Raw genomic sequence first — 10419 nt, 5'->3', positions numbered from 1 at the left:
AATTTTTCTTTATATTTTTATGTGTAAAAGAAATGCGTAAGTGAGACCGGGCGTGGTAGCTCATGCCTATAATCCCAGCACTTTGGGAGGCCGAGGCAGGTGGATCTGAGGTCAGGAGTTCAAGAACAGCCTGGCCAACATGGTGAAACCCCGTCTCTACTAAAAATACAAAAATTAGCTGGGCATGATGGCATGCACCTGTAGTCCCAGCTACTGGGAAGGCTGAGGCATGAGAATCGCTTGAACTGGGTGGGTAAGGGTTGCAGTGAGCCGAGATTGTGCCACTGCACTCCGGCCTGGGCAATAGAGTGAGACTCCATCTCAAAAAAAGAAAAGAAATGCATAATTGCATTACCTTTTAGTCTCTTAATTCATACTGTATGAACAAAAGAATATGTAGGCAAGATCCAAAGGTGAATACAGAACATTCTGGGTGATGAACCAGCAGTCCACTGGTGTGACTATGTTTGAGACAGTTGGTCTCAGGAACAGAGTCACGGTACTCAGTTCTGCTCTGTCCTTGCTGCACAGGACTGAGACTCTGCTGGTTCTCGACGCTGGGCTGTGTAATTCTGTCTAGGCAAGTTTTATCTCCCCAGCTGCTTCATAATTCCTTTGAAAGTCCTAAGGCACACAGTGGGCCCTCAGTAAGTCCTTGCTGATTATCATCCCATCATGCCTTCTTTCCTAGGCACAGAAATACAGGAAACAATCATGAGTTGTCATAAGAAGTGCAGAAACGAGAACAGGAGCATTGGAACATCAGACAGCTGGGTCCTCCTAATGGCCTGACAGTCCCAGCTCATTCAGGAGTAACCAACCCACCTTCCTAGACTGAACACTGGACTGGCCTCCAGGAGCAGGAGGGCGATGAGGAAGGAGACAGCTTATCCAAGCTGCTGCCTAGTTATCTCCATCTGTCCATCTGTCTCCCCAACAAACACATTCCTAGTCACTGCCTGGAGCCTATGACTCTCCCAGTCGTCCAAAGGGACAAAGCCTTGGCCTCCTCTTTCCACCCGTGCACTACTGTACACACCCACACAGGCTGTGGTCGTCTGGCCCACTTCGTCTCTTTCATTCATAGGACTTGATGCAAGTCAAGGCTCTGAGGGGATAGTGGTGCCCGTATAGAACCACGCCAAACTGTCAGTTGTCAGGAGCTGTAAAATCCAGCAGTCACGGGAAGGCTGACAAGATTACCAGTGGGTGGCACAGCCCTGCCCCCTGTTGCTCAACACAGAAGCTGCAGGACAGGTGGCCCTGGCCAGGCTGGGAAGTCTTTCTGGCCTCCACTGGGACAGCAGCCTCCGGACATTGATTTTGAAAATTCATCTCTTCAGTTGAGTTCTCTGCAGATCTCCCGTTGTTCTGGATTGACTTGTATCCCTCTAAAATTCCTTTGTTGAAGGTCTAATCCCCAGTATCTCAGAATGTGACCCTATTTGGAGATAGGGCATTACAGATATAGTTAAGATCAAGTCATAATGAAGTAGTGTGGTCCCTACTGCAGTATGACTGGAGTCCTTATTAAAAGGAAATGTGGACAAGGTGTGCACGCAGGGAACACGAAGGCAGGGACCGGGGTGATGCAGCTCACACACCAGCAACCAGGAGAAGCTGGAAGAGTCCGAGAACATTCTTTCTCACCGCCCTCAGAAGGGGCCAGCCCTGCTCACACCTTGCCCTTGGACTTCCAGCCTCCAAAAATGTGAGACAATAAATTTCTGTTGTTTAAGCCACTCAGTTTCTGGTACTTTGTTATGGAAACTGATTATGACCAAACTAATACACTCCTTGTCCAGGTAGTTGGGAGTGGTTTTTAAGGCTTTTGAGCATGCATATTATGAATTCTAAAGATTTCTCCAAAAACTTCACCAAGAAATTACATAGTGAAATGGAAAATGCATTGGATCCCAGAAGACCAAGTTTCTAGACCAGGGAAGAGCTGTGTGACTTGGAACAAATGCTGAGCTCTGAGCATCATTTATAAATGAAAGATCTGTACCTGAGGCCCTCTGAAGTGCCTTCCAACATTAAACTACATTTGTTAAAATATTGGGTTCAATCCTGTCTAGGGAAATGCAAACTGAAAATATACACACAGCCTGAACAGTCCCAAGCCTCCAAAAGCAGAGACCATTTTAAGAAAAAAAAAAAAAGACTGGCACAATAGTTCATGCCTGTAATCCCAGCACTTTGGGAGGCGGAGGCAGGCAGATCACCTGAGGTCAGGAGTTCAAGACGGGCCTGACCAACATGGTGAAACCCTGTCTCTACGAAAAATGTAAAAATCAGCTGGGCATGGTGGTACGTGCATGTAATCCCAGCTACTCAGGAGGCTGAGACAGGAGAATTGCTTGAACTTGGGAGGCAGAAATTGCAGTGAGCCAAGATCAAGTCATTGCACTCCAGCCTAGGCGACAGAGCAAAACTCCATCTCAAAAAAAAAAACAAACCTCGCTGCCCAGGAGCTCACTGACAAGCTCAGAAGTGGTAGTAGGACAAATATAGCCAAGCAAATGTCCACCTGCCTGCATGATCACCTTAAAACCCTGTGATTGGGCTTCCCATGTGTTTTGCTTACAGTGGAGATGATCCTGGTCAGGCTAGCAAGGCCTGACTCATCCTGCTGGCATGTATTTCTTAGAACGCTAAATGTGTCTTTCTCTTGGGAGCTTGGTTAGACTCACTGAGTTCAGCTAACTCTTGTCTCTGACATGGTAGAGCTTCTTAGCCGACAGAACTGAGGTGCTGCTCCTGGGCTGCAGGAATACACACAGCTGAGCACTCTGGAGTCACCTGGGAACACCCAAACCTGTCCCCACATAGTTTCCCACTTCTGTGTCTTTTTTTTTTTTGAGATGGAGTCTCACTCTGTTGCCCAGACTGGAGTGCAGTGGTATGATCTTGGCTCACTGCAACCTCCGCCTCCAGGGTTTAAGTGATTCTCCTGCCTCAGCCTCCCCAGTAGCTGGGACTACAGGTGCGCATTACCAAGCCCAGCTAATTTTTGTATTTTTGGTAGAGACAGGTTTTCACCATGTTGGCCAGGCTTGTTTTGAACTCTTGACCTCAGGTGATCCACCTGCCTTAGCCTCCCAGAGTGCTGGGATTACAGGCGTGAGCACCGCACCCAGCCCACTTCTGTATCTTCTGATGGAAGGGGAAGATTGAACACATCAGAAAAAAAGGAAATTGAATACCAAAATAGTACTTTCTTCCTCTCCCATCAGCTCAACTTTCCAAATGAATCCTGACCTCCAGATGTAGAACTGGATTATAGCTGCCCAGGCAGCTACAATGACTTGCACGTGGGGATAGGAAGTGTGCTGGATACTTGTGTTAACATAGACAACACTTGTGTTCCAAGAGAGAAGCAAATTAGCCAACAAAATATCAGACACAAGATTTTTAGAAAGTAGAAAGATATAAGGTGGAAAAGAAAACAAAACACATAAACAAGGGCAGGGACAGAAACTGGATCTAGAAATGAAGCAAAAATAAAAGTGCATGCCTGAGAGTCCTATTCCAGACACTGAGGCCAACGAGATTTCTTCAGAGGGTCCTCAACAAGCTGTCTAAAGTCCTGAGGGAAGAGGCACTGCTGATTGGAGATGGACAAAGGTCATTAAGGTTTTCAAAAAGGGGATGAATTACAGACCAATTGGCTTGATGTTGATGCCAAATAAATTCTACATCTACTGAGTTCTAAACTATCTACTGAAAGTTCTAAAACATCTACTGGTGATTTTTCCCTTTTTAACTGAACCATTTGGTCCTTTGGAGTGACCCACTTAAAGTTATTTTCACCTATAATTTGGCAAAGACTCCCAGTGTCCTCCATTTCCATTCTCCCTTTCTTCCCTGGCAAATTACCTCTCAATTTTAACTGGACAGATACTGCTTAAAATATAGACTCTATTTCCCAGCACGTGGTGTTCTTTGAAAGTGTGGCCATTGGGCTGTAGGTAGAAACGAGAAGTATCTTCAAAGGCAGAGGCCATCCTCTTCTCCCCTTGTTCCCTCCCACTAGTGGAACAGACTTGATGACTAGAAGTGGAGCAGGTCCCGCTGGGGCACTGGGAACACAGACATAGTCCCTCCCCTGGGGATGCCTACCTTCCAGGGAACAGAAAGGGATCTAGCCCTGGGGTCCGCATTTTAGGAAGGGTATTGACAAACTATAATTTCCAGAAAGGTAATCAGGAGAAAAGAAGACAGTGAAAACGTATTGAATGCTATGTCTCAGGCACCAGTCTAGGTACGTTACGTATATTATGTAATCTTCACAATAACCTTACAAAGTAGGTACTCATTTCCCTTTTACAGATGAGGGGAAAGATTCAGTAACTTGTTCAAAGTCACATAGCCTTTGACTCTAGCTACAGAGTTCTTATTTTGAACCACTTCACTGCACATTAGGATCCCTGGAAACTTTAAAACTTTAAAAAAACTGAGGGTTGCTTGGGTCCCACCCTCAGCCTCTGATGGAACTGTAATTCCACCTTGGCTGGAGGCTGTATGGCGAAGTCAGGAGCCTGGGAGCAGGAGGACTGCAGAGCTATCATACCAGCCCTGAACTGGCTACATTCACAAGAATCAAGGGTAAATTTGTTTCAGCCACGATAGTCTCTATACCTGGAGGCTGAACATAATCCTAAACTCTCATACACAGCAGAATTTTAAGATATGACAAAATGTATTTACTGTAAAAATATCTACATATAACTACTTGCTTTTTTTTTTTTTTGAGATGGAGTTTTGCTCTTATTGCTCAGGCTGGATGGAGTACAATGGTGCAATCTTGGCCTACTGTAATTTCCGCCTCCTGGGTTCAGGCGATTCTCCTCCTCAGCCTCCTAAGTAGCTAGGGACTACTGGCATATAACGCCATGCCCAGCTAATTTTTGTATTTTTAGTAGAGACAGGGTTTCGCCATGTTGGCCCGGCTGGTCTTGAACTCCTGACCTCAGGTGATCCGCCTGCCTTGGCCTCCTAAAGTGCTGGGATTACAGGCATGAGCCACTGCACCTGGCCCACATATTACTACTTTCAAACAGTCTACCTTTTGAGGTATGGTCAGGCTCTTTAAAAGTGGGCTGTAATTCCAGCACTTTGGGAGGCCAAGGAGGGTGGATCACGAGGTCAGGAGTTCAAGACCAGCCTGGCCAAGATGGTGAAACCCAGTCTCTACTAAAAATACAAAAATTAGCCAGGCGTGATGGCAGGCACCTGTAATCCTAGCTACTCATGAGGCTGAGGCAGAGAACTGCTTGAACCTGGGATGCAGGGGATGCAGTGAGCAGTGATCATGCCACTGCATTCCAGCCTAGGCAACAGAGCGAGACTCTGTCTCAAAAAAGGGAAAAAAATAGTGGGTAATAAAGTTATGTCATTTATAATTTATCTGTTTAAAAATGTTTTAAAGTGGTCGGACATGGTGGCTCACGCCTGTAATCCCAGCACTTTGGGAGGCCAAGGCCTCCCAAGGCCAAGGCGGATCACGAGGTCAAGAGATTGAGACCAACTGGCCAACATGGTGAAACCCTGTCTCTACTAAAAAATACAAAAATTACGTGGCCTGCACATCTTCCGTGTGCACGCGCGGAGGGGCCTGGGCTTTTAAAAAAATAAATAATAAAGATAAAAAAATACAAAAATTAGCTGGGTGTGTGTGGTGGCACACGCCTGCAGTCCCAGCTACTCCAGAGGCTAAGGCAGGAGAATTGCTTGAATCCAGGAGGCAGCTGCAGTGAGCTGAGATCGCGCCACTGCACTCCAGCCTGGCACCTGGCGACAGAGTGAGACTCTGTCTCAAAAAAAAAAAAAAGTTTTAAAGTATATTTGTGGGCCACAATCAACCCTGAGGTTATTAAAGCAGCTGTGACAGTGGACAGCCTGAGGGCTCTATTTGAATGACGCTCTATCAAGTACCCACTGAGGCTTGTAGGGATAGTACAATTTGCATTAAGATCACTTTCGTCTACACATTATTGCCTGATTTTTAAGAGGCTTTCAAGTTTATTCATTGGAAATCATAGTTCTGATTTTACGACTATTTTCACTTTGAGAAAAATATTTATATTTTTGTCTTATCATGCTAGGATCAGAGACTGGTTACTTTGAAATTAAATATCTTTAGAAAACGTTATTTCAAGATGTCCCCACCAGCATCCCTTCATGTTACACCGTGTGGTACTGGGTGTGGTGTACATTCTGAAGTTTTCCAGCTCATAACTGTAATTCCAGTGCTTTGGGAGGCCAAGGCGGGAAGATCGCTTGAGGCCAGTTTTGAGACCAGCCTGGGCAACATGGTGAAAGCCACCTATACAAAAAATTTTCAGGTGTGATGGATTGCACCTGCAGTCCCAGCAGAGATGGGAGGATCGCCTGAGCCCAGGGAGTTCAAGGCTGCAGTAAGCTGTGACCATTGCCATTGCTATCCAGCCTGGGCGACAGAACGAGACTCTCTCAAAAAACAAAAATCAAGCAAGCAAGCAAGCCTAGGCCAGGCACAGTGGCTTAATCTGTAATTCCAATACTTTAGGAGATCCACACAGGAGGATCACTTAAAAAGTTACATGGGAATGGTGGTGCATGCCTGTGGTTCCAGCTACTCGGGAGGCTGAAGTGGGAGTTCACTGAAGCCCAGGAGTTCAAAGTTGCAGTGAGCTCTGATGGACCACTGCACTCTAGCCTGGGCACCAGCGAGACTATCTCAAAAAATATTTTTTTTAAAAAAGCAAGCCCATAGGGGCACACTTTCTCAAGGTCTTCTGAGGGCTATGTCACCAGCAAAAAAAAAAAAAAAAAAAAAAGGCAAGCCTATGATCCAAGCTTCCCAACAAGTCAACCACCCCCAGGGGAAAGAATCTAGCATTGTATTTATAAACATTAATGTAAGTTTTAGGGAGAAAATTTTAAAATGTTTAAAAACCTAAGTGTTAAGCCACACTGCCAGCTGTCTTTGGAGATGTTAGAGCTAGGTCTGCATCCTGGCTGTCACTTCCTGTGTGACCCTGGGCAGGAAAATTACTTAACCTCTAATGCTGTCTCCTCATTTTGTAGATGAGGCACTAACTACATACTCACAGGGCTATAGGATTAGATTAAGGCATGAAGCATGGTGCCTGGCACAGTAGATGCTCAGTAATGGTGGCTGTTATTGGCTAATCCCAAACTCAGCATAAGCCAACAATATGACAAGACTTACATTAGCGGTATGCGGATTTAGGGAGATTGTTGCCTCTCTAGCCTATTTTGTCTCCCTTTGATCATATCAGCATTTAACCCTTGCACAAGTACCATAGCTCATCCTAGAGGTTTTAATGGTCTGCGATGGGGTCAGGCTTTGGGAGTTTGCGTAAGCTTCCCAAGTGCAGCCAAACTTGAAGACCACTGCTCTACATTCTACTATATGAAGCGCAGGTGAAGTTATGAAAGGCAGACTGTTCTAGATGAAAAGTGGCCAAAGAGACAAATGCCACCATGATACTTAATTATATCTTGGGTTGGGGAGGCTATAAAAATCATTTTGGAAATTTTAATATGAACTGCATTATTAGATACTGTGGCATTGTTACTTATCTTGTGTACTAATGATATTGTGGCTACACAGAACATCTGTAGTATAAAAAGAATGCTCAACTGTTTAGGGGTGAAATACCATGATGTTTGCATCCTACTTTCAAATGGTCATGACACTGTGTATATAGAAAGGGAAAGCACACACAGCAGATACTAAATACCAGCAAAGAAAAGGGTATGCAATGTAGTTTCTTACTCTTTTAACTTTTCAATATATATATATATATATATATATATATATATATATATAAACTTTTAAAAATAAAAACTCATACTAACACTGGTCACCATGCTGTGAATTATGTGATGGCTAAGCCCACGCTGGCTATTAAGGCATCACTACATTCCTATTGTATGGTTCTCCTGTTCAAAGAACACTCCGTGCTGCTCTCTCACATGTGTCTACACAAAACAACACAACAAAAACTGTAAGGCCTATAGAAAAACGGGTTTAGGTGTGCAACACTAAAAATCTTTGTGACACATAAAAAGGTAGCAGTTTCAAACATGTCAATGGTTAAGAAACATATAAAGCAGTCTCCCTTGACCTGCAGTTTGCAGGGAAAAACTCACTGGACCGCCCACTCAGCTCCCATACCACCACCCTATGTGAAGAGGAAGAGAACAAAAGATAAGACAAAGCGGGAGAAAAGATAGGAAAAAAAGCAGCTCAGTGGCTCATGCCTGTAATCCCAACACTTCGGGAAGCTCAGGCAGGCAGATTACTTTGAAATCAGGAGTTTGAGACCAGCCTGACTAACATGGTGGAATCCCATCTCTACTAAAAATACAAAAATCAGCCAGGCTTGGTGGTGTGCACCTGTAGTCCCAGCTAATCGAGAGGCTGAGGCAGGAGAACTGCTTGAACTCAGGAGGCAGAGGTTGCAGTGAGCCAAGGTCTCATCACAGGACGCCAGCCTGGGTAAGAGTGAGACTCCATTTCAAAAAAGAAAAAAAAAAAGATTAGAAAAAATACAAATGAGGCTGAAAGGAAAAAGGAGAATAAAGAGGGGAGTATGAGGCATAGAGCCCTGATGGCCAATGGAAGGGCTGCAGCTTGCAACCATGAGATGAGGCGCATGGTTCTCTGGAATCAGATGGGAGGTGGTACACCACAAAGGGACCTGTGCCTTGTGTGTTCCTACGCAGCTCAGTTCAACTGGATGTGCTTTTGTGTTCACCTAATGCTTCCCCTAGGCAAAATTACACTTAATTCATTATACTCAGAGCATGCTAGCAGAACCGCCCCTCCACCAAGGGCGCTGACTTGGCCCTCTCCTCAACCCTAGACCATAGGCCCGCTTACATCCCTCCTGATTTCTACCGAATGCTAAGCTCTAGCACTGCTCCCTCCAAAGTCATCTTCTTTAAAGGCAGAGGATATCAGTATGTCAAGCTAGGGAAGTGAATATTGGTAGTTTATTTTCAGTTCCCAAGCAGGTCATCTGGAAAGGGCTCATAGTCTAGGCAAGCTGTGTGGCGGCCACTATCTACCAAGAATGAACAAGGCCTGCCACTTCCACCTCCCAACTCTGAGTAAAAATGCTTTTCAACTTTGTGATAAGAAAGAAATGATAAGCCCAATATGCAAGATTTTTCCACCACCGTTTTTCCAAAGACAAAGTTTTTTTGTATCAATCTTGATGTATTTATTCACACATTTGATAAAAATGTCACAGTTAGGAGTGAAATCATTACAATGACATGAGTAACTGTACAGGCAGACCTCAAGTGCAGAATCAAATTTCCGTCAGAACATGGAGCAACCATAACTCTTTTGTACCTGTGCGTGTGTGAGCACATGCATGCACACACACACACATACTCTCTCTCTGTCTCATGCACACATCCATCCACACCCCAACAATCACAGGTGCTAAGTTTGGACATAACCCAGGGACTCTTCCCTGGCTTCTGTCAGGTCCTGGGGAGAAGAGAGAAGCAATGAATGAAACGCCGCTGGGACTGCTCAATGCATCTCTCTGCTCTTCCAACAATGACTCTGAGAAGGCAAGACATACACTGGGGCAGCTACTTCCTTGGCACAAAAATGAACAGGCAACAATAAGGTCAAGGAAGGGTTTAAGTTAGTCTCAAGTTTAAATCACTTTTCTTTATTTAAGAGATGGGGGTCTCGCTATGTCCCCCAGGCTGGAGTGCAGTGGATCACAGGCGCGATCCCACTACTGATCAGCACGTGAGTTTTGACCTGCTCCATTTCCGGCCTGGGCCGGTTCACCCCTCCTTAGGAAACCTGGTGGTCCCCTGCTCCCAGGAGGTCACCATATTGATGCCGAACTTAGTGCAGACACCCGATTGGCATAGCGCACTACAGCCCAGAACTCCTGGGCTCAAGCAATCCTCCCACCTCAGCCTCCCAAGTAGCTGGGACTACAGGCACACACCACTGTGCCCGGCTAAATCACTTTTCAACACCACAAAACAGTAGCAAGCAGACCAAAAAAAACAAACAAACAAACAAACAAAAACCTCTGGCCATCAAGACTCCAGAAGAGAGGGAGGGAGGAGGATTTAAAACTTGATCCTTGCTTATTCTCCTAACAAACTGTGGCATGACCATAAGCAAAACCAGCTGGGCCTAACGGACAGCATCTGATTGTGAAATCTATCCTATTCTGGCTCTGAAAAGAGTCAGAAAAACTTTTTAGAGGAACATGACGGTAACATAAACCACATCGCCGCTATATTAGTATTTGCAGCAAGATTACATCTATGCATTCACACAGCTTGTCTACAGATCTGAGAGCTCCAAGGGACTGGCCCAGCCCCCATTCCTCCACCTTTAGCATTCTGAAAAGAACAAGTCAA

This window comes from Cebus imitator, unplaced genomic scaffold (genome assembly GCF_001604975.1).
Source record: "Cebus imitator isolate Cc_AM_T3 unplaced genomic scaffold, Cebus_imitator-1.0 Scaffold31, whole genome shotgun sequence".
Taxonomy (NCBI): domain Eukaryota; kingdom Metazoa; phylum Chordata; class Mammalia; order Primates; family Cebidae; genus Cebus; species Cebus imitator.
Note: the sequence above shows the minus strand (reverse complement) of the source record.